Consider the following 25,403-nt stretch of genomic DNA (forward strand, 5'->3'; position numbering starts at 1 on the left):
AAGTGACGAAGAGATAACGAACCTATCAGATGCACAGTTCAAAGCACTGGCGATCAGGATGCTCACAGAATTGGTTGAATTTGGTTGCAAATTAGATGAAAAAATGAAGGCTATGCTAAGTGAAATGAAGGAAAATGCACAGTTAACCAATAGTGATGGGAAGAAAACTGGGACTCAAATCAATAGAGTAGACCAGAAGGGAGAAAGAAACAGTCAAACAGAAAAGAATGAAGAAAAGAGAATTCAAAAAACTGAGGAGAGGCTTAGGAACCTCCAGGACATCTTTAAACATTCCAACATTCAAATTATAGGAGTACCAAAAGAGGAAGAGGAAGAGCAATACATGGAAAAGTTATTTGAACAAAGAAGAAAGGAGAACTTCGCCAATCTGGCAAAGGAAATAGACTTTTAGGAAGCCCAGAAAGTCCCAAAGAAGTTGGACCCAAGGAGGAACATGCCAAGGCACATCAGAATTACTTTAGCCAAGATAAAATCAAAGGAGAGAATCCTAGAGGCAGTGAGAAATAAGGAGACAGTAACCTACAAAGGAGCTCCCATCAGACTGTCAGCTGATTTCTCAAAAGAGACCTTGTAGGCAAGAAGGGGCTGGAAATAAGTATTCCAAGTCATGAAAGGCAAGGGCCTATATCCAAGGTTACTCTATCCAGCAGAGCTTTCATTTAGAATGGAAGGGTAGATAAAGTGCTTCTCAGATAAGGTCAAGTTAAAGGAGTTCATCATCACCAAGCCCTTATTTTATGAAATGTTAAAGGGACTTATCTAAGAAAAAGAAGATAAAAACATGCATAGTAAAATGACGGCAAACTCACAATTATTAACAACCACACCTAAAACAAAAACAAAAACAAACTAAGCAAACAACTAGAAGAGGAACAGAACCATAGAAATGGAGACCACAAGGAGGGTTAGCAACAGGGGAGTGGGAGGAGGAGAGAGGGGGAAAAGGTACAGAGAATAAGTAGCATAGATGGTAGGTAGAAAATAGACATGGGGAAGGCATGAATAGTATGGGAAATGTAGAAGCTAAAGAACTTACGACACATGGACATGAACTAAAGGGGGTGAATGTGGGTAGGAGAGGTTGTACAGGGTGGAGGGGAATGAAAGGGGGAAAATGTGACAACTGTAATAGCATAATCAATAAAATATATTTTAAAAGTCAAGGGATGAAATATTTAAATAAAATTTAAAATAAACTCATGAGTATGAATGATGTTTTGAAAACTAACTTATATATGTATGACATTAACTTATAAAAGCATATTTTAATTGAACTTGGCAAATATGTATTCACAAGCCTTCCATGCTTCTAGTCTGTTCGAGGTCTTAATCTGTAGGATTAGTAGACAAATCTAATGTCCCCATCCTTAAAGAGTACTCAGGTTAGTAGGGGAGACAAACTCTTAAGATAATTGGAACACTAATTCCAGAGCACACCTGTAGAAGCACATTTAAAATACAGAGATGATACTGAAGAGATTGTGACTTAGTCTGGAGAGTACAGAAAAGTTTTCTGGAGAAAGGAACCTCAAAATTGTATTTTAAAAACTTCAAAGGAGTTTTCTAGAAGGAGCAAGTTAGTGGGATCAGGGTATTCACAGTAGAAAGACTGTTCTGTGTAAAAATGACAATGGGTGAAATCCTGTGTGTTGCTCAGGATTGTCAAGTCCTGTGAGAGGACAATGAGAAGGAGTAAGGCCCTGGCAGGCTGTGGGTGAAAGTCTTTAGATCCTGAGATGATTGCTAGACTTCACTTATCTGGACTGCGGGAAGCCAGTGAAGTGTTCAAAACAAGAAAGACATTTGAACAGACTTATATAATGGAGAAGAATTAAATACTATTTGAGTTTAAGGAATATGTCAATGGATAGAGGAAGGGGAAAGAAGTGTAAATGTAGATAAAGGAAACTAGTTAGGAAATTATTACAAAATAAAATAATAATAAAAACACAAATGCATATGCATAAAACAGATACCATTGTTTAAGACAGTGCTGTAGGGGAGGAAGAAAAATTTATTTAGGAGGGAGAATCACTAGAACCTGTTGGCTTCATAGAGGAAGACAGAGCCTAAGGTTACTTCCTGGTTTCATGTCTTGTTGGAAGAGTAAGAAAATGATACCACATACAAGATAGGGGCATATATAAGAAAGAGGTTTGGAGGGGGTGGGAATAGTCATTCATAACTAATATTATGAACTACTTATTGTATGCCAACATTGCTCTAAGTGCTATATACACAAACAGTAAACCGGATACATTCCCTGTTCTTAGGTAGTTTACATTCCACAGAGAAAATAAAAGGGTAATGACATAATTCTAGGTAGTGGTGAAGTGCTATGGAGAAAAATAAAGCAGAAGGAAACAGAAAGGGGCCGTAGGCTGTGAATGCTGTTATAGATAAGATGGCTAGAAAAGGGAGAACATTTTAAACAGAGAACAGTGACTACAAACACTGGATAGGATTAATTTTGGCATGGCGTAGAAAGGGTTAAAGTAAGGAGTGAGGTAGGAAATGAGTTTCAGAAAGGTGGTGATCTTGCAACAGAGAAAGAGTTTGGATTTTATGTTGTTTGAAATGAAAATCCTGAAGAGTTTAACCATTAGAGTGACAAGATCTGACTTACGACCTTAAAAGATAATATTGGTTGCTGAGCATAGGAAGCTAATTGCAAGAGGCAAGAGCAGATGCAGAGAGACTAGTTACAGACCTAATTCAGCAGTTGAGGAGGAAAACCATGGTGTCTTGGATCAGGGAGTTGGTGAGAAATTGAGGACTATTTAGTTTCTGTGTGTATTTCAATATGTGGATATATGGATAGATTTATTTCAATGTGTGGAAGAAGAAGATCAAGGGGGAATACTAGATTTTGGGTCTGAGCAATGAATGTGTGAGAAGAGCAACATTTTGGAGGAATATGGAGGAGGGAAAATTAAAAGTTTGTTTTGGGATATTTAAGATTGTGGTGCTTTTTGGACATTTGTATAGAAATGCCAGGTACATGATTGGATAACTTCCTCTGAAGTTGACAGTTCCAACTGGAGACAACTTGGGAATCATTAGCATACATGTGACTGAAGTCACCTGTATTACAGGAGGACAAAAGATGGAAAAGGGACAGGGAGGCATTGAACCTCCAGGCATACTGCACAAATCAGGATAAAGATGGCACACACAAAAGAATGTGAGCCAAAACAGGAAGAGACTAGGGGAAATCTTATATATAAATTCCAGTGATGAAAAGATTACTAGAAAGAAAGTATGGATCAACTACATTAATTGCTACTGACAAGTCAGGTAATTAAACACTGAGTTATTGCAGAGTTTTAAAAATTAACAGAATTCCGTCTTTGAATGAACTAGCTCCCAATTGGGAGTTAAGATTACTACATATAAAATTATTATACAAAAATGAGAATATCATTATTTAAGACAGTTGCAAACCACTTTCACAGGAACACAGAGAAGAGGTGTGTCTTGGTGGGAGAAGAAGGATTGTAAGAAAGAACAAACAGCTAGCTTCAGAACCAGAAGTGCCCTTGACCAAGAAGGCCTGCTTTTACTTCACTACTGTTTACTATAAAATCTTTATTCTGAAACAGGGGTAAAAGGGATTCTGTGTTGCTGATGATATCATGACTGAACTTAATTTCAGTTTTTTTTCCCCACTGCCTGTGTGTATAGGCTTAAATAATATGTATAACATTAATTTAATAATTTTATTAACTTGTTGCAATGTGTGTAATGGGAAAATTTAGTCTTCTCCTCAGCCCTGTGTTTTTTCTAGGAGTTTCCAGAACATGGGTTCTTCAGATGTTCTCTTCTGAACAGAAATGAGTCTCTTCCCTATTGTGCTTTATTATTAGAGGCAGTAAACATCACCCGCCTTCAGTCTGGGACTTCAAACTCTGCAGAGTGCAATGCTCACCCTTTCCTTGTTATGGCAAAGATAGACTACTCCTGTGAAATGTATAAACTACTCTTCTCCAGCCTATCCCAGGAGCTTCACAAATATGTCTGGACATATCTGAGCCACAGCAGCAGACACAGCCTCAGCCCTTTGCCTCACAGATTATGGAATTTATGATATTGGAAGCACACAACAATGAAGCAGATGAAAATAAATAGTATTTTAGAACTTTAGGCAGGGCAAACATCGAAATCAAATACATTTAACTGATACATCTCAGGACACAAAGCTCAATTTTGTAGAACTCAGACATGTACTCAAATCTCCAAATCTCAGGCTATTTCCTTCTTCAATAAAGTAGCACACATGCCACAGTAACTGAATGTTGAGTACAGTCTAATTCTTTCTATTGAGCAGGTGGGTTAATTTCTCCTGTACTCTTGGAAATGAGAGTACTATATGAGATGGGAAGCAAACACAGTAATATATAGATATGCCATATTATAGGTGTGAAAAAAATACAATGCTCAGCTAATTTCTTTTTATGTTTCAAGCTTCAAATTTCATATACTTGTAATGTAGATGTAATAGTTTTGACTACATCTGTTTAGAAGATGGAGAATTTAATAAATGTTGATAAAGATATAAAATCTCAATACTTAATTTCTGAACATTCATAAATCTTGTGGCAGATAGCATAGCGTAACAAGATACTCACAGTGATGTGTGTTTACTGAAAAATCTGGTCAGTTGAAATACAAATCTATTTGAACTACTTGATTTATCAGTCAAGTAGTTCAAACTTAATCAGTTAATCAGTTAAATTGATGGTCTCATAAAGTTTTTAGTATGTTGTAAATGGCTGGAAATTAGATGTCCTAGGTAGGTGGTTAGATAAATAAAGTCTTCATCAATCCAATCCAGGTTCCACATTCTTTTTAAGTTACCATTTAAAAACTCTGTTTAGTTCAATCCTCTTATTAAAAATATTTTCTCTATTTCTCACAGAATTAATGTTAAACCTCTTTATATGGTGATCAGGGTCCTGTCCATTTACCTTGTCTTTCCCATGGTGTCACTGGCCCCAGTTGCTCATTTCCTTTGCTAGCCACACTGGTTTTTACGCCTTCTTTTACATATTCTATTGTATGGCTTTTATTGAACAACTGCACCTCAAATTAGTTTGCCCATATATATCACACATTCACCTTGAGCCTTTTTATATTTATCTCTCTTATTTGAAGATATCTTTTTCTCCTTTCTCTATTGATTGAAAGACTATGACTTCTTCTTCATATCAAATATCAACTAGTTGAGAGTCCAGTCACTGCTTATTGACTCTATTACAATCCATAATCTCTGGGCTGACACGGCTGTCCAGACTACTCACATGTCTTCTTTTCCTCTCCAAATTTGTGTACTTTTTCATTTCTCAAAAGAGGCAGTTTAAATCTTACCACTTTTTCAACTCTCCAGTCCTACTACTGCTACTACTCATTCAACTGACTCACTGAGAATCCAGCTTTAGGTATGAACGCTACCAAATTATAGCCCTCATCTTCCAAATATATCCATGCCCTCCCTCCAGCTTTCCCCTCTCCCACAAAGCACAGCGTCACCTTCCAAATCTTTCACCTGTGTTCCCCATCTGAAGTTTTGCTGTATATCATAATTCTGATATATTCTTTTCCATTATCTCCTTTCTATCAACTTCCAAGATACTTGGTTTTGTATGTTTTCAACAACAATATTTTCCAATATCTCTGCTTCTTTCTCAAACACCTGTCATGTTGCTCATTAATTGCTCTTTATCTGATCAGCAAATGTGTAGAAATGTCAGTTGATACTCATGGCCTTATTTGACTACTGTTTATTCTTCAATTCCGTGCACTCAGTTGTTAACTTCTGCTGCAGTACTGGAATGGTTCTGAGATCCAAATCAATGGTCTTTAAATCTTCATTCTCACTCTCTTCAATTTTCTCCACTTTCAATACCATTGAACACATTTTCTTTCATGAAATACTGATCACTTTGGTTTTAAGAATATTCATCTTCCAGAATCCTCTCCTACCTTTCTGACTGTTTTTCTGTCTGTTAGGAGCTCAAGGTCTACTTGGACAGATCTGATCATTCATGTCCTTCATGAAATATAATGAGTGGTTCCCTATTACCTACATAGTAAACTTTATGGCCACTTGTCTTAATACAATCTAACTTTTGTACAACCTTTTTCATAAGCATACCAGAAAGCCTCCAAAATATCACACACATTCAAACCTTCAGGCCTTGGATTATGTTGTCACTCTGCCTAGAATGCTGTTTCACACTTTTCAGCTTGAAAAAGTTATGCTTATAGTGCAAATTATCTCCCAAATGTCAGTCCCTCTGTGCCTCTTGCTTCTCCTGATTGTCACATGGAGAATTGTAACTGCCTGAGTGTTGCCTCAGCACTTTCCATGTGCATCACGATTTTTAGGTAATAGCACATGTCATACATTGAAAGTATTTTTTAATTTTATTTTAATCATTGTTCAAGTACAGTTTTCTCCCTTTTACTCCCAGTCCAGCCCCCCCCAACCCTCCCCACTTCCCTCCCATTACCACCCTCCCCTTAGTTTTTGTCCATGTGTCCTTTAAGTTTGTTCCCATGAACCCTTCCCAATGTGCCCTGAAATTCCCTCTTCTCTCCCCTGTGGTCACTGTCAGCCTGTCCTCTATTTCAGTGTCTTTGGTCATATTTTGCTTGTTTCTTTGTTTTCTTGTTTAGGTTCCTGTTAAAGGTGAGATCATATGGTATTTGTCTTTCACTAACTGGCTTGTTTCGCTTAGCATAATGCTTTCCAGCTCCATCCATGCTGTTGCAAAGGGTATGAGCTCCTTCTTTCTTTCTGCTGCATAGAATTCCATTGTGTAAATGTACCATAGTTTTTTGATCCATTCATTTACTGATGGGCATCTTGGTTGCTTCCAGCACCTAGCTATTGTAAATTGTGCTGCTATGAACATTGAGATGCATAGGTTCTTTTGGATTGGTGTTTTAGTATTCTTAGGATATAGTCCCAGCAGTGAAATTGCAAGGTCAAAGGCAGATCCATTTTTAGTTTTCTGAGGAAGTTCCATACTGCTTTCCATAGTGGTTGTACCAGTCTGCAGTCCCACCAACAGTGCACTAGGGTCCCCTTTTCTCCACAGCCTCTCCAACACTTGTTGTTTGCTGCTTTGTTTATGATGGCCATTCTGACTGGTGTGAAGTAGTATCTCATTGTGGTTTTAATTTGCATCTCTCTGATAGCTAGCGATATTGAACATCGTTTCATGTGTCTTTGGACTTTTCTGTATGTCCTCCTTGGAGAAGTATCTGTTCAAGTCCTTTGCCCACTTTCTAATTGGATTCCTTGTCTTCTTAGAGTGCAGTCGTGTAAGTTCTTTATATATTTTGGAGATTAAACCCTTGTCTGAGGTATTATTGGCAAATATGTTTTCCCATACAGTTGGTTCTCTTTTAATTTTGATACTGTTTTCTTTAGCTGTGCAGAAGCTTTTCATTTTGATGGGGTCCCATTTGTTTATTCTTTCCTTTATGTCCCTTGCTCTAGGGGACAAGTCAGTAAAAAAGTTTCTGCATAAAATATCTGAGATTTTCCTACCTACGTTTTCCTCTAGGACTTTAATGCTGTCACGTTTTATATTTAAGTCTTTTATCCACCTTGAATTTATTTTTGTATATGGTGTAAGTTGGTGCTCAAGTTTCATTTTTTTTGCTAGTGGCTGTCCAGTTCTCCCAACACCATTTGTTGAAGAGGCTATTTTTACTCCATTTTATGTTGCTACCTACTTTGTCAAATAATTGACCATAGAGACTTGGGTTTATTTCTGAGCTCTCTGTTCTGTTCCATTGGTCTATGTCCCTGTTTCTATGCCAGTACCAGGCTGTTTTGATTACAGTGGCCTTGTAGTATAGTTTAGTGTCAGGTATTGTGATCCCTCCTACTTTACTTTTTTTTCCCCAAATTGCAGCAGCTATTCGGGGTCGTTTACAAATCCATATAAATTTTTGAAGTGTTTGTTCTATGTCTGTGAAATATGCCATTGGTACTTTAATAGGAATTGCATTGAATGTGTAAATTGCTTTGGGTAGTATGGACATTTTGATTATATTAATTCTTCCAATCCATGAACACGGTATATGTTTCCATGTGTTTGTGTCTTCCTTGATTTCTTTCCTGAGTGTTACGTAGTTTTCTGAATACAGGTCTTTTACCTCTTTGGTTAGGTTTATTCCTAGATATTTTATTTTTCTTTTTTCTATTTCAAATGGGATTTTTTCCTTGATCTCTGCTTCTGCTGTTTCATTATTGGTGTACAGAAATGCCTTTGATTTCTGGATATTGACTTTGTATCCTGCTGTTTTGCCAAATTCATTTATTAGGTCAAGCAGTTTTTTGGTGGAGTCTATAGGATTTTCTATGTACACTATCATGTCATCTGCAAACAGTGACAGTTTTGTTTCCTCCTTTCCGATTTGGATGCCTTTTATTTCTTTTTCTTGTCTGATTGCTGTGGCTAAAACTTCCAGTACTGTATTGAATAGAGGTGGTGAAAGTGGACAGCTTTGTCTTGTTCCTGATCTTAGTGGAAAAGATTTTAATTTTTGCCCCTTGGGTATGATGTTGGCTGTAGGTCTCTCATATATGGCCTTTATTATGTTGAGGAATGCTCCCTCTATTCCCACTTTGCTGAGTATTTTTATCATGAATGGGTGCTGTACCTTATCAAATGCTTTTTCTGCATCTATTCATATGACCATGTGGTTTTTGTCTTTGCTTTTGTTTATGTGATGTATTACATTTACTGATTTGCGAATATTGTACCATCCTTGCATCCCTGGAATGAATCCCACTTGGTCATGGTGTATGATCTTCTTAATGTACTGTTGGATGCAGTTTGCCAGTATTTTGTTGAGGATTTTAGCGTCAATGTTCATCAGTGATATTGGTCTGAAGTTTTCTTTCTTTGTTGTGTCTTTATGTGGTTTTGGAATTAGGATGATGTTGGCTTCATAAAAAGAGTTTGGGAGACTCCCATCTTTTTGGATTTTTTGGAATAGTCTGTGAAGGATAGGGGTTAGTTCTTCCTTAAATGCTTTGTAGAATTCTCCTGTGAAACCATCTGGTCCAGGGCTTTTGTGTGTTGGGAGTTTTTTGATTACTGCTTCAATTTCTTTTGTTGTTATTGGTCTGTTCAGGCTTTCTGCTTCTTTTTCATTGAGTTTTGGAAGATTATATTTTTCTAGAAAGTTGTCCATTTCACCTAGGTTTTCAAATTTCTTGGCATACAGCTCTTTGTAGTAATTTCTTACAATCCTTTGTATTTCTGTGGTATCTATTGTAATCTCTCCTCTTTCATTTCTGATTGTGTTGATTTGGGTCTTCTCTCATTTTTTCTTGATGAGCCTGCTAAAAGGCTTGTCGATTTTGTTTATCTTTTCAAAGAACCAGCTCTTGGTTTCATTGATCCTTAGAATTGTGCTTTTAGTCTCCATGTCATTTAATTCTGCTCTGATCTTGGTTATTTCCTTCCTTCTGCTTGCTCTGGACTGCCTTTGTTGTTGTTCCTCGAGTTCTTGTAGACGTAGGGTTAGGTTGTTTGTTTGGAATGTTTCTAACCTTTTTAGATGGGCCTGTATCACTATGAACTTCCCTCTCAGGACTGCCTTGGCTGTGTCCCATAAGTTTTGGGTTGTTGTGAGTTCGTTTTCATTTGTTTCCAGAAACCTTTTGATTTCTTCCCTAATTTCATTCTTGACCCACTCATTGTTTAATAGCATGCTGTCTAATCTCCATGATTTTGAGCGTTTTGGGTTTTTTTCCTTGGGGTTGGTTTCTAGCTTCAGTACCTTGCAATCTGAGAAAATGCTTGGTATGATTTCAATTTTCTTGAAATTGTTGAGGCTTGTTTTGTGTCCTATCATGTGGTTAAATCTTTGAAACTGTTCCATGTACATTTGAAAAGAATGTATATTTAGCTTCTTTTGGATGGAGGGCTCTGTATATATCAGTAAAGTCCATTTCATCAAGGGTATTGTTCAATGCCACAATATCTTTGTTGATATTTTGTTTGGAAGATCTGTCCATTTTTGATAGTGGGGTGTTAAAATCTCCCAGTATAATTGTGTTGCTGTCCATATCTTTCTTGAAGTCCTCTAAGATTTTCTTTATGTATTTGGGTGCTCCTATGTTGGGTGCATATATATTTACAATATTTATGTCTTCTTGGTGGATTCTTCCCTTGAGTATTATGAAGTGACCTTCTGGGTCTCTCTTTATGGACCTTTTTTGGAAGTCTATTTTGTCTGATATGAGTATTGCTACCCCGGCTTTTTTTTCCAGTCCATTTGCTTGGAAGATTTGTTTCCAGCCCTTCACTTTCAGCCTGTGCAGGTCTTTTATCCTGAGGTGGGTCTCTTGTAGGCAGCATATATGTGGGTCATTTTTTCTTATCCATTCAGCTATTCTATGTCTTTTGATTGGAGCATTTAATCCATTTACGTTTAAGGTTATTATTGATAGGTACTTATTCATTGTCTTTTATGTACATGTGTTCCCCTCTCTCTCTCTCTCTCTTTTCCTTCCCTTCCTTAAAGCAGTCCCTTTAGAATCTCTTGTAGAGCTGGTTTGGTGGAGGTGTATTCTTTTAGATTTCTTTTGTCTGAGAAGCTTCTTATCTGGCCTTCTATCTTGATTGAGAGCCTTGCTGGATAAAGTAGCCTTGGTTGCAGACCTCTGGCCATCATTACTTGGAGTATTTCTTGCCATTCTCTTCTGGCTTGAAGTGTTTCCATTGAGAAGTCAGCTGTTAGCCTTATTGGGGGCTCCCTTGTATGTCACTCCCTGTTTCTCCCTTGCTGCCTTTAATATTCTCTCTTTGTCTTGAAATTTTGCCATTTTAATTATGATGTGTCTTGAGGTGGGTCTCTTTGGGTTCCTCTTGATTGGGACTCTGTGTTTCCTGGATTTGTGTGACTTTCTCTCATCAAATTAGGGAAGTTTTCCTTCATTACTTTTTCAACTAGGTTTTTGATCCCTTGCTCTTCTTCTTCTCCTTCTGGTATCCCTATTATACGGATATTATTACGTTTCATATTGTCTTTCATTTCTCTTAAACCCTCTTCATTCTTTCTGAGCCTCTTTTCCTTTTCTTGCTCTTTCTGGGTGTTGTTTTCTCCTTTTCCTCTAGCTTGCTAATCTGATCTTCTGCTTCATCGATCCTGCTTTTCATTCCTTCTACTGTGTTCTTCAGTTGAGAAATTGTATTCTTCATTTCCTCTTGGCCCTTGTTGAGAGTTTCTATTTCCTTTTTCATGTTTATATAGTTTGCAGTGAGATTGTTGTAGTTTCCCTCTAGTTTCTGATAGCTAGCTCATTGTGAGTTCATTGAACTTCCTGATAATCATTGTTTTGAACTCACTATCTGATAGTTGAGTTGCCTCTATTTCATTTAGCATTTTTCCTGAGGCTTCCTCATTTCCCTTCAATTGGGGATTGTTTCTCATTGTTCGTGGGTTTCTTCTTGTTAGCCTCTGTTTCTTAAATTGATCTGTTCTGGTTCCGTGTAATTATGGTGTGAACTTCTGTGGTAGAATACTTGTGAGATTCAGTGGTGCAGTCTCCTTCATGTATGCTGGTGTTCACAACTTCCCCCTACTCTTTTTTGTGATCAGTTGGAGGAGTCAGGCAAAATGGTTTAAGACAGCAAGACAGTATACTATGATATTTACATTAGCAGCCAGTAGAGAAGAGGTGGATTACCCTTTGGCTCCTTATAGTGTTAACCGTGATCCTCCACCCCACTATGCATGTTTTAGAAAGGATGGAAAGAAGGTAAGACTCTTATTGGGGATGAGAGGATTGTTAGTTGGATCTAGAAAGCTGTGAGGCTGTGGGAGGTCATATTCTAATGTAGGGTTGGAATAAAAATTAGTAAATAGGAGTAGTGTGTAAAAGAATAGAGACAACCCCCACAATAGTATAGTTCAGGAAATTGCAAAGTGGGCTGAGATCAGGTAGGGGTATTGAGGAGTATTTACAATTGTATGGACTAGGTCTTATTAACAGTAATAGTAAAGTGACAGTATTGTGGCAGAATCGATGAGATCTAGATAACAAGAATAAAGAGTATAGGACCTTGAGAGGTGTATTAATGGAACACAGATGAACGATAGTAAATTATCAACACACTATGACTGAGATACGAGGGGGAACCTATCAAATGACAGTATAACCAGCCAAGCAAAGAAGAATATACAGAAAGAAAAAGAATACCAAAATACTACTAAAATAAAAATTGTTGGAAAAGTGAGAAAAAGATAATACAAATTTACAGTAACTTGCAAGATCAAAAAAAAAGCAGAAGATGGAGTGCAGGAGAGATAACTTTGGAGTGGAAGGAATAATACTAGGATGAATGAAAGAGAAACATAAGGGATCGTGAGATATAAAAATAATAAGAATTGAAAAATAAAATGTCACTTAAAACACAAGATAAAATCAATAAACCAACAACAGCCACAAAAAAACAAAACAAAACAAAACAAAACAAAACAAAACAAAAGAAACCTCTTGTTGGTTTCTAACTGGCCAGACCAGTTTTTCTGATCTTGCTGGCTTCAGCTGGCTGAGGGACCTTTGAAATGCTTATCACTCTTCCCAGCCAAATCTCAGCAGGTCTCTCAGGTACCCTGGGCACTCCCGAGCACACTCGCTCTCCGGAGCTCACTGCCGTGTTCTTCCAGGCTCCGGGGTCCCTGCAGGGTTCCAGCTCTATGATCTCAGGAGGTACCCGCGATGTTTTGGGACTCACTGTACCCTCTCTGAGAATCGTAAAAGGGCGCGCGCATCCATTAAATTTTTGAGTTTCAGGATCTAGGAATGCACTAAGCACCATGTCCCTTCTGGGTTCACTGTGCGAGAGTGAGGATTCCCGCTGAGGCGTGCGCTTCCACAGTTCAGCACCGCAGGCTCCAAAAACCTGAGAATGCCCATGCCCTTTCCTGAATCGGTGCTGCGATGTGTGGGTTTTCCACCAGTCCACACTCACACCGGGCTGGGGGTACGGGCGCTCTTCCAGGCCACCCCTGGTCTTGCCAGCTGGAGGCACTCACTTCTCCCACAGCTCTGGGTGGGTGTTCACAGACCCTGGGTGATTTTTTCCCTCGTCCAACTGGCCTCTCTGTGCCTTCAAGCAACAAGTTCTCCCTTAGTGTTGCTCAACCCCTATATTCAGGGAGGGAGCAGCGACTCCCCTCTCCTGGAAGCCCTGAAGCAGACCTGGGAGCACCGGACCTGGCGACTCCTGTGTTCCCCACACTGATCCCTGGGTCCCTTTTGTCCTGAAGCAGTCTCCTTACCATCTGGTTTTTCAATGATCGCACTAATTTTTGATGTCTTGTTTTCAAAAATGTTTCGGTTAACCTAGGCCACTTGCTCCATTTCTCCACTGATCTGTGAGTTTCTCTCCTCTTCACAGAAGCCGAGAAACACACCGCCTAGAGTAAAGCCGCCATCTTTTCTCCAAAAATATTTTTTAAACTTTCTCTTTTACCTATTATGTTACTTCCTCATTTAGGTTAGGCTCTATATTAATCTTTACATTTATAGTGCTTAGCACAATATAAGTGATCATAAAGTATTGATTTATTTGATGACAGTCTCTCCTCCATCAAAGCTCTCTTGTGAAGGAAATTTTATAATATTCCTGCATATCACATATCTCTATAAAAGAAATTAATGAAAGAAATGGAATTAAAAATAGTTATTTTGCATTTTAAATGGTGAATTTGTAGTAATTAGGCAGAAAGTGTTTATTCTCATAATTACTATAATAAAGTTAAATGTTTTAAAGCAATATTTTAAAGTGTAATTTTTCAGTATTTATTTCACATGTCAGATCATTCAAATTAAATTAATACCAATTGTAGCTTTTTTCTTTTTCATCTCTTATGATTTTGTAATTTCTCATGTTCTATTAAAATATGTAGACCATGGTTCTTTAAAAAATCATCTTAAAATTAGTGTATACTCTGTATGTGTACTCTTCATAATAGGGTATGAACATTTTACCAAGTTTAATCTCCCAAAAATATTAACTACTCAGGTGGTAGGCTATTTCTTCTCTCAGTTTAATTTTACTTCATTTACTTATTAAACTCTGTCCTGTTTGTGGATGTAATTGAATGGTTAAGAAAGCCTGACATGGGGCAAATTCCATCCTATTTTTAACTGAACCTATGAAAGAAGCTCCCATCCTTCAAGCAACATTCTGGAATTCTGCTCATTCAGTTAAGACCTCAAGATCGGAGATAAAAAGTCAGATTATCTATAGCAATTGAAGTGTGGGTGAAGGTGTTGAGAACCTGACCTCACCAACCAGATGAAGCCCATCAGTGGACAAGAGACCATGTGTTATGTTTTTGCATAAGGCACTTATGTGCAAGAGCCTACCATAGTGGCCATATCTTATAGATATTAACTCAGTGTTGGTCATGGTAATTAATTTAAAAACCTAAGCTCATTATTTTCTGTATAGTTTTAGGATTTTAAGAGTACTTGCAAAACTGATGTTTATGACTTTATAAAATTAAGGAGTTAAAGTTAAGATGAATTATTTTTTAACTCCCAAGGATTTGCCCTTTTTTTATTCAGAAAATACTGACATCATGCCCTAGCTGGTGTGGTTAGAGCATTGTCCCATGATTCAAAAGGTTGTAGGTTTGATTACTGGTCAGGGCACATGCCTGAGTTGCAGGTTCAGTCCCTGGCCAGGGCATGTAGGAGAGGCAGCTGATCAATATTTCTCTCTCAGATCAATGTTTCCCTCCCTCTCTTACTCCCTTCCTTCCCCTCTCTCAAAAAATCAATGGCCATGTCCTTGGGTAAGGATTAAAAAGAAAATTTTTAGAAAAGTAAAAAATAGTGACATAATGATATTGCCTATAAGCATAATATAAATAAATGTCCACATATTTGCGCTGTTAATTTTTTACATGGTTTAAAGATTTTATTTTTATTTATTTTTAGAGAGGGGGAGAGAAAGAGAAAGAGAGGGAAAGAAATATCAATGTGTGGTTGCTTCTTCTGAGACCCCTACTGGGGACCTGGCCTACAACCCAGGCATGTGCCCTGACTGGGAATTGAATGGGTGACCATTTGGTTTGAAGGCCTGCACTCAGTCTGCTGAGCCACACCAGCCAGGGCTACACTGTTCATTTTTAGTCTGAAACTTTGTCTTATATTATCACAACCCATATACTTCTTTTATAGTCCATAAGACCCTCACCCATTTACCAGATTGTCAGAAGTACTCTTAGTGTGAACTCTAGAATGGACTTTTCATATCTTAGAATATGACTTTGGATATACATACCTGAGTGAAGATTTTTTTCAAACAACATTTTAAGAGTATTAATATTTAAAATTTTTAACAAAGGAGAACTCTCTCATAAGTCCAGAACCTAGTGAATTACTGGTATTAATTTTTCCATTCCAGATAACTTCTACAACACTAGCTAGAATCTTAGCAAATATACAAATTTGTGTTCTCTATATTCACATACTGCCCAACATACTTACCCATGTTGCTAAAATCTTTTAAATTATTATTTTAATGGTTACATAATAGTCTAGAGATTTGGTATTGTAAAACTCACTTAATACTCTCATTATTTACTTACAAAATATTCAAGTTTATTGTAGAGATATGAATCAATACATAGCTTGAATTAAAAAGAAAAAGTACTTCTTCCAGTCAAGATGGTGGCATAGGTAAACACGCCTAAGCTCCTTGCACAACTGCAACAAAAATTACAACTAGATTACAAAACAAATATCACCCAGAATCACCGGAAAATTGAACTGTGTGAAAGTCTGATGACCAAGAATTTAAAGCAGCCACATTCATCCAGATGGGGAGGAGTGGCAGAGATGTGTGGAGAGACACAGAGAACATACCAACAGTGAAACCAGAAGGAGAAGAGAAAGAGCAAGTAATTGGAAACTTATTTGAAAAGCAATGAAAGAAAACTTCCTTAGTTTTAGTGAAGGATATAGACATAAAAGCCCAGGAAGCACAGAGTCCAAAACAAGTTGGACCCAAAGAGACCACACCAAAACACATCATAATTAAAATGCCAAAGGTTAAAAATAGAGTCTTAAAAGCAGCAAGAAAAAAGCAGATAGTTACCTGCAAAGGAATTCTCAAAAGAAACTTTGCAGGCAAGAAGGGACCAGCAAGAAGTATTCAAAGTGATAAAAAGCAAGGACCTATAACCTAGATTACTCTATCCAACTCTGTCATTGAGAATTGAAGGACAGATAAAGTGCTTCCCAGACAAGGTAAAACTAAAGGAGTTCATCATCACCAAGCCATTATTATATGAAATGTTAAAGGGAATTATATAGGAAAAAGAAGATCAAAACTATGAATATTAAAATGACAATAAAGTCACAACTATCAACAATTGAATCTAAAAAGCTAAGCAAATAAATAGGATAGGAACAGAATCATAGATATGGAGAACATTTGACAGGTTATCATTTGGGAGGGGGAAGGGAAAGAATGGGGGAAATGTTACAGGGATTAAGAAGTAAAAATTGGTAGGTACAAAATAGACGGGGAGATTAAGAACAGTATAGGAAATGGAGAAGCCAAAGAACTTACATGGATGACCCATGTACATGAACTAAGGGGGGAGGGGAGACTTGCTGAAAGGAAAGGGATATTGGGTGGAGAGGGCAAAGGGGAAAAGTTTGGGACAACTGTAATACTGCAATCAATAAAAAATCAATAAATATATTTTTAAAAAAGAAGTATTTATAATTTCATGTTTAGATACAATAACTGTTAATATGTTAAGATGTATCTTGAATATTTTAAATATCCAGATATCTTCCTCTCTATCTATGCAAACATGTACATATAAATATCTATTTTTAAATGTGAACATATAATAAGAAATACAAATAATAAAAATGTTATTAGTTATGGTTAATTCTTATGTCTATAAATGAGAGTTATCTGCATAGTATTTTCTCTTGGAATATATCACAGTTTTAAAGTCATCCCCTGTTATTTCACATTTTGTATATATTTACTTTATGGTAATGCAGTGGTGAGCATCCGTATCATTGTAGAATTGTCTTAGTTACTTAAAATATAGTTCTGAAATTGTTTTAAAGGTATGCATATTTTAAGGCTTTGTAACTTATGGACTGGAGAGTGTCAAGACAATTTTATGTAAAGTTTATTCCTTTAGCATGGATTGCTTAAATATATTATAAAATATTTCAAATAAAACACTATTTTAGTTATAAAGAATGTGAAATAATTATAATACTGGATTATTTTTCATTTCATACCACATTGAATAGGTATTAATTTCTCTTAACATGACAGTGATTGGTGATATATTTTCTGCTGGTACTTGATCATATTTTCCAGAATAAAAATAGACAGTATGGTAATGATGTGCATACCATGATATTCCACTTATAAATAGCTTAGACTCAGACCCCTTTCAAATTAATACTTTTTAAAATGTTTACATGTATTTCACTTAAATGAGGACTCAGAAATCAGTGAAACATGTTTAATAACCAAGTAGTTTTCTCCTAGAATACTGAGCCACTTTACAAGTGGAACCCCTGAGAACAACTGAGTTGGTTAAATTGGTTATTAGTTAATAGGTGAAAGCGTTTTAGGGACTGAGAGGTATGAAAACATTTCAGTATGAAAATTCTCATTTGTTTCTCCTTTAATACCTAGTCATAGTAACTTATGCCTTTAAGAAAACTCTAAAATATTTGTGAAATTAGTTCAATAAGAATAGAGGTCAGATGGAGCTAATTTCACTTTTATCCCTGGAAAAAATAAAGTCAAATAAAATTACATAAGGTTCCCCAGATTCAGCGTGGGGGTTTGTGACCTAGCATTTGGTGGCGGCAAAAGTTCAGTCCATGGAAGCGCTCGTTTCGGTGACGTCATTCACTTGGCTTCTCTTTCAGATAATGTCATTGGAAAGTCCTCGGTCCCATAGGCTGGCTACCTGTATCATCTGATGAGAGAAAAATACTTTTCTTTTCAAGACCTTTCTTTTGCCATCCCTAACTATACATTTGCTACATTTAAGATTTTTAAAACATCTCATCCATTTTTAGTTCTATGCAGATATTATCTTTTTATTTCCCCCAGTCTTTTTTGGCGCATAAGTATTACATGCTATGGATGAATAAAATACAAGTATCAAGTTAGACTTAAAATATAATAATAGTATATTTTATATCTCTCAGAATGCAGTAGCAACCATGCAATATTATACAAGATAACATACATTTTGTTTGTATTCGGTGGTGGATAGAATAAGAAGGACAGGCCAAAAAGGGGAAGAGGAAGAGGAGACAACAGGAAGAAAGAAATACAATAAATGTGTAATGAATGAAAGAAGGCCCTTGCACAGGCAGCTGTTATCAGAGCATGAGCTAAAGCAGTATTTTTCCAGGTGTGGTCAAAGGACCACCTGGGAAAAGAGTAACATTGTGCTTGTTAAAAATAGAGCTTCCCACATGCTGCTCCTTATACAGGGGTGGGCAAAAAGTAGGTTTGCAGTTGTTCATATTGAAAATAATACAATAATTAAACTCTGTGTTTCATGTACTCATAACTATAAACCTACTTTTGACCACACTTGTATGTTAAATCAGATTCTATTGGGATGGGGTTCAAAGAGCTATTATTTTTCATGAGCACCAAAGATGTTATCATACCCACTGAAGTTTGAAATCTAACTAAGGTGTCAAGTTAATTGAAAATCTAACCTATGGCCTGATTTCAAAATAAAAAATTCACATTGACTTATAAGTACTATTCACATATTATGACTTATCCTCAGCACTAAGAGGAATATAAAAGCACAGAATTCTAGGAAAGTAAACATTCAATGGAGGGCACGTTGGAAGGCTGTAACTCATGAGGACACATTCACCCTACTCTGTTCACTACTTTTGGAAGGCTCATCCTTAAAACTTGAGCAAGGGAAATTTAGGATAGAGTGACTTCTTACCTAGTGATTTTCTTTCATGAGAGCCTACATGATAAGTATAAATAATGTTTAAGTAACACAGTAATTAAGCTATGTAGGTATGGCATCTTTCAGTGTTAGTAAAGCATACAAATTATTTTAAGAATTCGAATACCGAATACTGTTTGTATGTCAACATACTTACTCTAAATCTATTGATGTTGGAACATATGTTGCCCAGGCAAACATTGTAAATAAAGTCTAAATAACAGATAATGATGGTTGATCATTGTTAATAGTGATTTACCTTAAATTTAAAAAAAAATTACATTTGGGTCATATTTCAATTATGACTTCTGAGAGTCTAAGCCTCTTTCTATACTTATATACTTATGTAAACATTCTCATCTAAGAAAAATATGCATAAAACACATTAAAAAATCAAGAGATGAATTCACAGTCCCAAAGGTCAAATGACAATTTTGGATTTTCTCAGTTAAAAATATTACCAATATCAATGTCAAAATTTTGATTATTAATGAAAAAATATATTTACTATGGAGCTCCTTTTGACATATACATTTTAATTTGTGTTAAAAACATATTAATCTCTGCCTCTTTTCCCTTCAGTGTTTGAGTTGAATTGCACACAAGGATATTATGCAAATGAAGACAATTCTTTCCAAAGCTCTGAAAATTTAATGTCAAAAAATACATATTTTAGCATATATTATTTAGTAAAAAGTTCATTTTTATTATTTTTGCAAAAGTTCTCTTAGCTCTGGAGTAAGAACATTCTTAGGTCCCTGGTTATACCATATATATTTTAAGAAGTTTTAACTTCTTCATGGGGATCCAATGACTTTTTTCTGGCATTGCACCAATTTCATTTTCATTCTGTTGTTATTATTATTATCTGATGTAAGAGCATAAATAGAAAATTACTTACAGAATCAGCGATTGACAACCATCTTATTCCTGGTTAATATTTTAGGCTGAGGTGAGAGACTGTGATTCCTAACAGGAGTGTGACATGCTAGAATCCTTGGAGTGAAATTGAATAACTTTGTCTGTAATTCAATGTGTCTCATAAATGCTTTTGAAAATTATCATCATCACCATCACCACCACCACCACCACCACAACCCCAGCCCAGTGGGAGTCATTGCCCTGGGCACCACAAGCAGCAATAAAACCTTTAGTCACTTACCAAGCACATGGCCTGGCATGAAGTAGGTGCTTATCAAAAATGACTGAGTTGTTGGTTTTGAGGCTGAGCAGACATACAGTACAGTAGAAAGACTATCATAGGGAAAGTTGGGAGACCCATTTCCATATAGCACTGTCACTAACTCTTTGATTCTCAGAAAGTCATCTGATATTTCCAGCCCTCAGTTTTTTCCTTAGAAGAGAAGTGACTTGAGTTAGATGATTTTACATGTTTTCCCTCATGGCATAATACACACATGTGATAAGAAAAACATAAACTGTTTGGTTCTGAGATGGACAATGATTACATTATAATACGATTAAAAGTGAATGAAAATTCACAAAGAATAACTAGAAACTATAAAAATCTAAACATAACACATGTTTAGAACAGAAAGAAAACAGGTAGAATAAGAATAATAGGAAAAGGAATTATAACAGTATCTTTAAAAGTACAAGGTATTAGACACTTTGATAGAGGCATAAGGTAAAAAAGAACGAATAGCAATACTTTTCTCTAAACTTGTATGTGATAGTTAGAAGGCAAATTAATAAAATTGTATTTTAAAATGTGCTTTGCAACACATCTGCTTTAGGAATTTTAACCATGATTTTAAGTTATTTAATGAAAATAACATGGTTGCAACTGGACAGCATTATGCGAAGTGAAATAAACCAGGCAGTGAAAGACAAATACCATATGATCTCATCTATAAGTGGAACCTAATCAGCAAAAAAAACAAGTAAGCAAAAAATAACCAGAGACATTGAAATAAAGAACAAACTGACAGTAACCAGAGGCAAAGTGGGAGGGGATAATGGGGGAGAGATGGGAAAGGGTTTTTAGGAACATCTATAAAGGACACATGGACAAAACCAAAGGGGGGTAGGATCAAGGGTCGGGGGCAAAGGAGACAACTGTACTTGAACAACAATAAAAAAAGTTAAAAAATATATAGGTTTATTTTATGGTATTGCATTCTTTGTTTTTTATGATGGCTATTTTAAATATAATCTTCCAAAATTGATTAAAAACAACTTCATTTAACCTCACATGATCAATAGATTTTTTTAAATTAATAAGCACATGATGAGAACTACCATTCCTGCATCTTTCAGGGTTTATTTTTAATCCTCACTCAAGGACATGCTCAATGACCTTTAGAGAGTGGGTGAAGGGAAGGAGAGAGAGAGGGAGAGAAACATCAATGTGAGAGAGAAACACTGATAGGTTGCCTCTCATACATGCTCAGACCAAGGACTGAACCCGTGACCTTTCGGTTTACTAAACAATGCTCCACCTGAGCCACACCTGCCAGGGCTGATCAATAGATTTTTAGTGATGAAATATACTACTAAACACTAATTTAATACCAACACAACACACTTCTACACATTTCTACTTCATTGGAACTACACTCTTTTGTTTAGTAATAATTTGGGATAAGAACCTTTTAATTAAGAGGTATTTGCATTTTCTGTGCATTGGAAACCTGTTAGTTTTCTACATCTGTATACAAACAAACAAAAGTTCCTAAGTTTACTTACAGAATAAACCACATGAATCTTGACTAGGATTTGTATTTTTTGATTACTTAGTGTTGGATATTTTTATGATAAATCAATTGATTTTTTAACAGTGGCTTATGGAATATCATAATAGACAAAGCTTTTCCAGATGCTATGGGAGAAATGTGATATGACAGATAAAGAGGATGATACACAAAGCTGATATGTTATTAAGTATATACACACTTTTGAGTGATTGAGTCAGTATATGCTTTAAGACTTTAGTGAGAAAGACATAATTGTGGTTGTCGTTGTAGATAAATAACAAAATTCAAATTATTTGGCCAGTACTTTTATGGATCATGGGGTATGAACTGGTGCCAAGAAGTGCAAAGGGAAATGCATGAATAAAAGTATGAGATTTCAATGTGTAGTGTTTTGGGGAGACACCGAGTACATTAGTAGGTTAACATGGCTATTGCTAGAGTCCTTATGAGTAGTGATATATGTGGTTGGGATCCAATTATAAAGACCCTTAAATGTCAGGATGGTAGATTTTGAAATTGATCCTGTGGACAGCAGAAAGCTTATGAATAATAGAAATATTTACTTTTTAAAATATGATTGATAGTAGCTTAATCTATCTCAATGCTTATTCTGATTTAACTTTTGAAAAGAATATCTACTTTGCAAATATGTACATTTTAGATGACTATCAATTGCCAATGGTAATAGAAAAATTTTAAGTACTTTAATAATACTTTACAGATAATAGTAACCCTGTCAAGGTTATTTGTCCTTTGTGCCTTGCCTAATGTGACAAATTCCTTTGGAAATTACTATAAAAGTCAGTGGCCTGTATCACAGATTAAGGCTATTCTTATTACAAAGAATCATTTATTAGTTACTTAATTGTGAATGTTGCTCCCACCAGGCAATGTAGGAAGGTTGTTACTTAGGGTTTCTTTAAGAATGGTGTCCAGATAATCTAAATGCTCTTAGCGTCCTCAATATGGCAAACTACTTTTGTACCCATTGAACTAAACTGTGCTTGGTAGTGTAAGCTAATATGTGTAATAGTCACAGTTACAAACAGGCTCCTAAAAATAACACCTACTGGACCCAATATTCCCTTATAGCAGGTATGCAGGCTCACATTAACTCAGAGCACACAGGAACCAGACTGAACAGAAGAATCTGACTTACCGTGAATGATGGAATGTGTCTCACATCCCTTAGCCAGCCCGTCACTGCCCTGTGCTCAATGCTTTGAGTATTCAGCAGAGTTTAAGTTAGAACTTAGTTCTTAGTCTCTGCCTTCATTTATGGTATTCACAAACAAAATACCAAATCTTAAAAAAAATGGGCCTTATTTTGTTCTGAATCTTAAAAAAAAGGTAATTATAGCATTGGCATAATTAGTCAACAGATTAAATTTGAAAAAGGAAGCTGAAATTATCTAATACTTATGGAAGAAGTAAAACAGCAGCATTAGGTATAATTTTATTTAGTTAGGAGTTCCTTCCCATCAACTTCCCAAAGAGAATATTTCTTTATTTCCTTACTGTTATTTTTGTTAATCCAGAAAAACTTTTAATACTAAGCATTCAACTTTCAGGATACCCACTTATGACTGATTTCATTATCAAGAGTACTTATATATTCTTGATAATTATATTCTTTTAAGTATGTGTGAGTATAACAGTTCCATGGAAGCTCTTCCAAGTTTGTGAAATTCAGCCAAAGGAAAAAAATCTCTGGCCTTAAATATGATTTGCATGTATAATTGCATAAAAATACATATGTTAAAGATACACAGCCAAAAATGTAACATAAAATGTTAATATTTGTATTGCTTTACATATTCTGTAAAAGAATGCAATAATTTAGTTAATATGTTATGCAGTATCTTGACACTTTTAAAAACATGTCACAATACTCCATGTATTTGTCATACTCAAGTTGATAGACTTAGTCACCAGACCCTTAAAATCATTTCATATATTGTCTTTTAGAGTAATATTAAGCTTTTCAGCTCTAAATATTAAACAGTTGGTTGCAAAGTATAATCCTCATCAGAACAAAGAACTTCCAAAATCTTTTGCAGTTTCTCAGAAATAATAATGGTCCAATATGTCATAATTTTAGACTATAAAAATACTTTAGAACAAAGTATTTTTAAAAATATGGCAATAGGAAACAAGCCTTTTGACATTGTAGTTTATTTAATAACATTGAGAAACTTTTAAAACAGGATGTTTTCATGTCACTTCCACTCCCTTCCCCATGTGTTGGAGCACATGTGCGCCTGGCTGTCTGCTGGTGCTGATGGCACTGCACACCTTGAGGGAAAATCCTCACTTGTGTCAGCAGGTACAAGGAAGGTGTCTTCCAACATTCTTCCTTCTGTTTTCAGTTTTTTAAAGTCCAAAAGAAATCAAACAACAACCCATCCCTGGAATCAAGTGAAAGATTAAATAAAATTACACAAAAATTCCTACTTGAATTATACAAATGAGGTCATATTATATGAAAAGAAAATATTTTATGGATTTGAATTAGCAAACTAAGTTAAATTGACTTTAACTAATTAGTTTAAGGACTCTATAACATATCTCCATGTTTTAAATCTGAAATAGACCTAGGAATATTTAGTTTGGTACAAGTAGCCATTGCTTATTAGAATAAAAGTTATTACTTATTATCATGAAAATATTAAGAATCTGTGGTAAGTTATGACACTGTTAAATGGAGAGTTATTAGAAAACATAACAGAGTATTAATATCTAATTATCTAAAATTGATTTCTAATTAGCTCTACAGGAGAGCAGAAATAATTCCTGCACTATTAATGACAAACAGATTAAAGAGGGGGGCTTTTTTCTCCTTGCTCTAATTAGTTTGGTTTACAAATTCTTATTTATGAAACCAGTATATTATTTATTTCTCTGTAAATACTTATGGATCCCAAACTACCTCTTATATTGAAGTAAAGGTTCAGTTGTCTTCTCCTTACTTTGCCTGAAAGTTGATAGTGTAATCACACAAAGATTACAACTAGTGAATGAAAGAAAAGAGGCCTCACCCTAAACAGATGTGTGGATTACTTGCACATGTGTGCTCCCTTTATTCCCTTTAATCAAGCATCCCAGTCCTTTTCCCTGGGATGCTTTATTTGCACTGCTGCATTAGCACCATCTGCCCCACGCTCAGCTGGTACTCCCCAGCCCAGACCTGAGCTTTTCTCATGACTCCTGTCATCCCCTCAAAACTCACCTCTGGATACCCTACCATTATGTCTCTAAATTTCCTATTGCCAACTCACTAATCCTATGACTCTGCTAAATGCCGTTCTCCAAAATATTACTTGGGAAACATGTAGAGAAAATTTCCTAATCCAAACAGATTTGTTAAAATAACCCCTGGCTTTAATCCTCAAAAAAAAAAACCCAATATCTACTTGTATTTCAATACAATATATACTTGTATTTCATATCTTTCTTCCCTATTAGACTAAAATTTCTGAGTGTAAAGCACCCGTTTCACTTACCTCTGTATTCCTTAGAGGCTAACCCAGCAGCAGCAACACATGCTGGGCCATTGTGGGCATTTCATAAATATTTGTTAATAAACAAAAAAACAAGAAAAATTCAGTGATTAGCTTGCTCTAAATCCCAGTAAGG

The 25,403-nt window shown here is 35.8% G+C and overlaps 1 protein-coding gene across 2 annotated transcripts in view; it reads left to right on the top strand.

The window, feature by feature from the left end:
* The window catches only part of ADGRB3 (adhesion G protein-coupled receptor B3), a 721,652-nt gene that overhangs the window by 152,027 nt on the left and 544,222 nt on the right, over positions 1-25,403 (top strand). The gene's annotated exons all lie outside the window — the stretch shown is intronic.

Source organism: Phyllostomus discolor, chromosome 4 (genome assembly GCF_004126475.2).
Source record: "Phyllostomus discolor isolate MPI-MPIP mPhyDis1 chromosome 4, mPhyDis1.pri.v3, whole genome shotgun sequence".
Taxonomy (NCBI): domain Eukaryota; kingdom Metazoa; phylum Chordata; class Mammalia; order Chiroptera; family Phyllostomidae; genus Phyllostomus; species Phyllostomus discolor.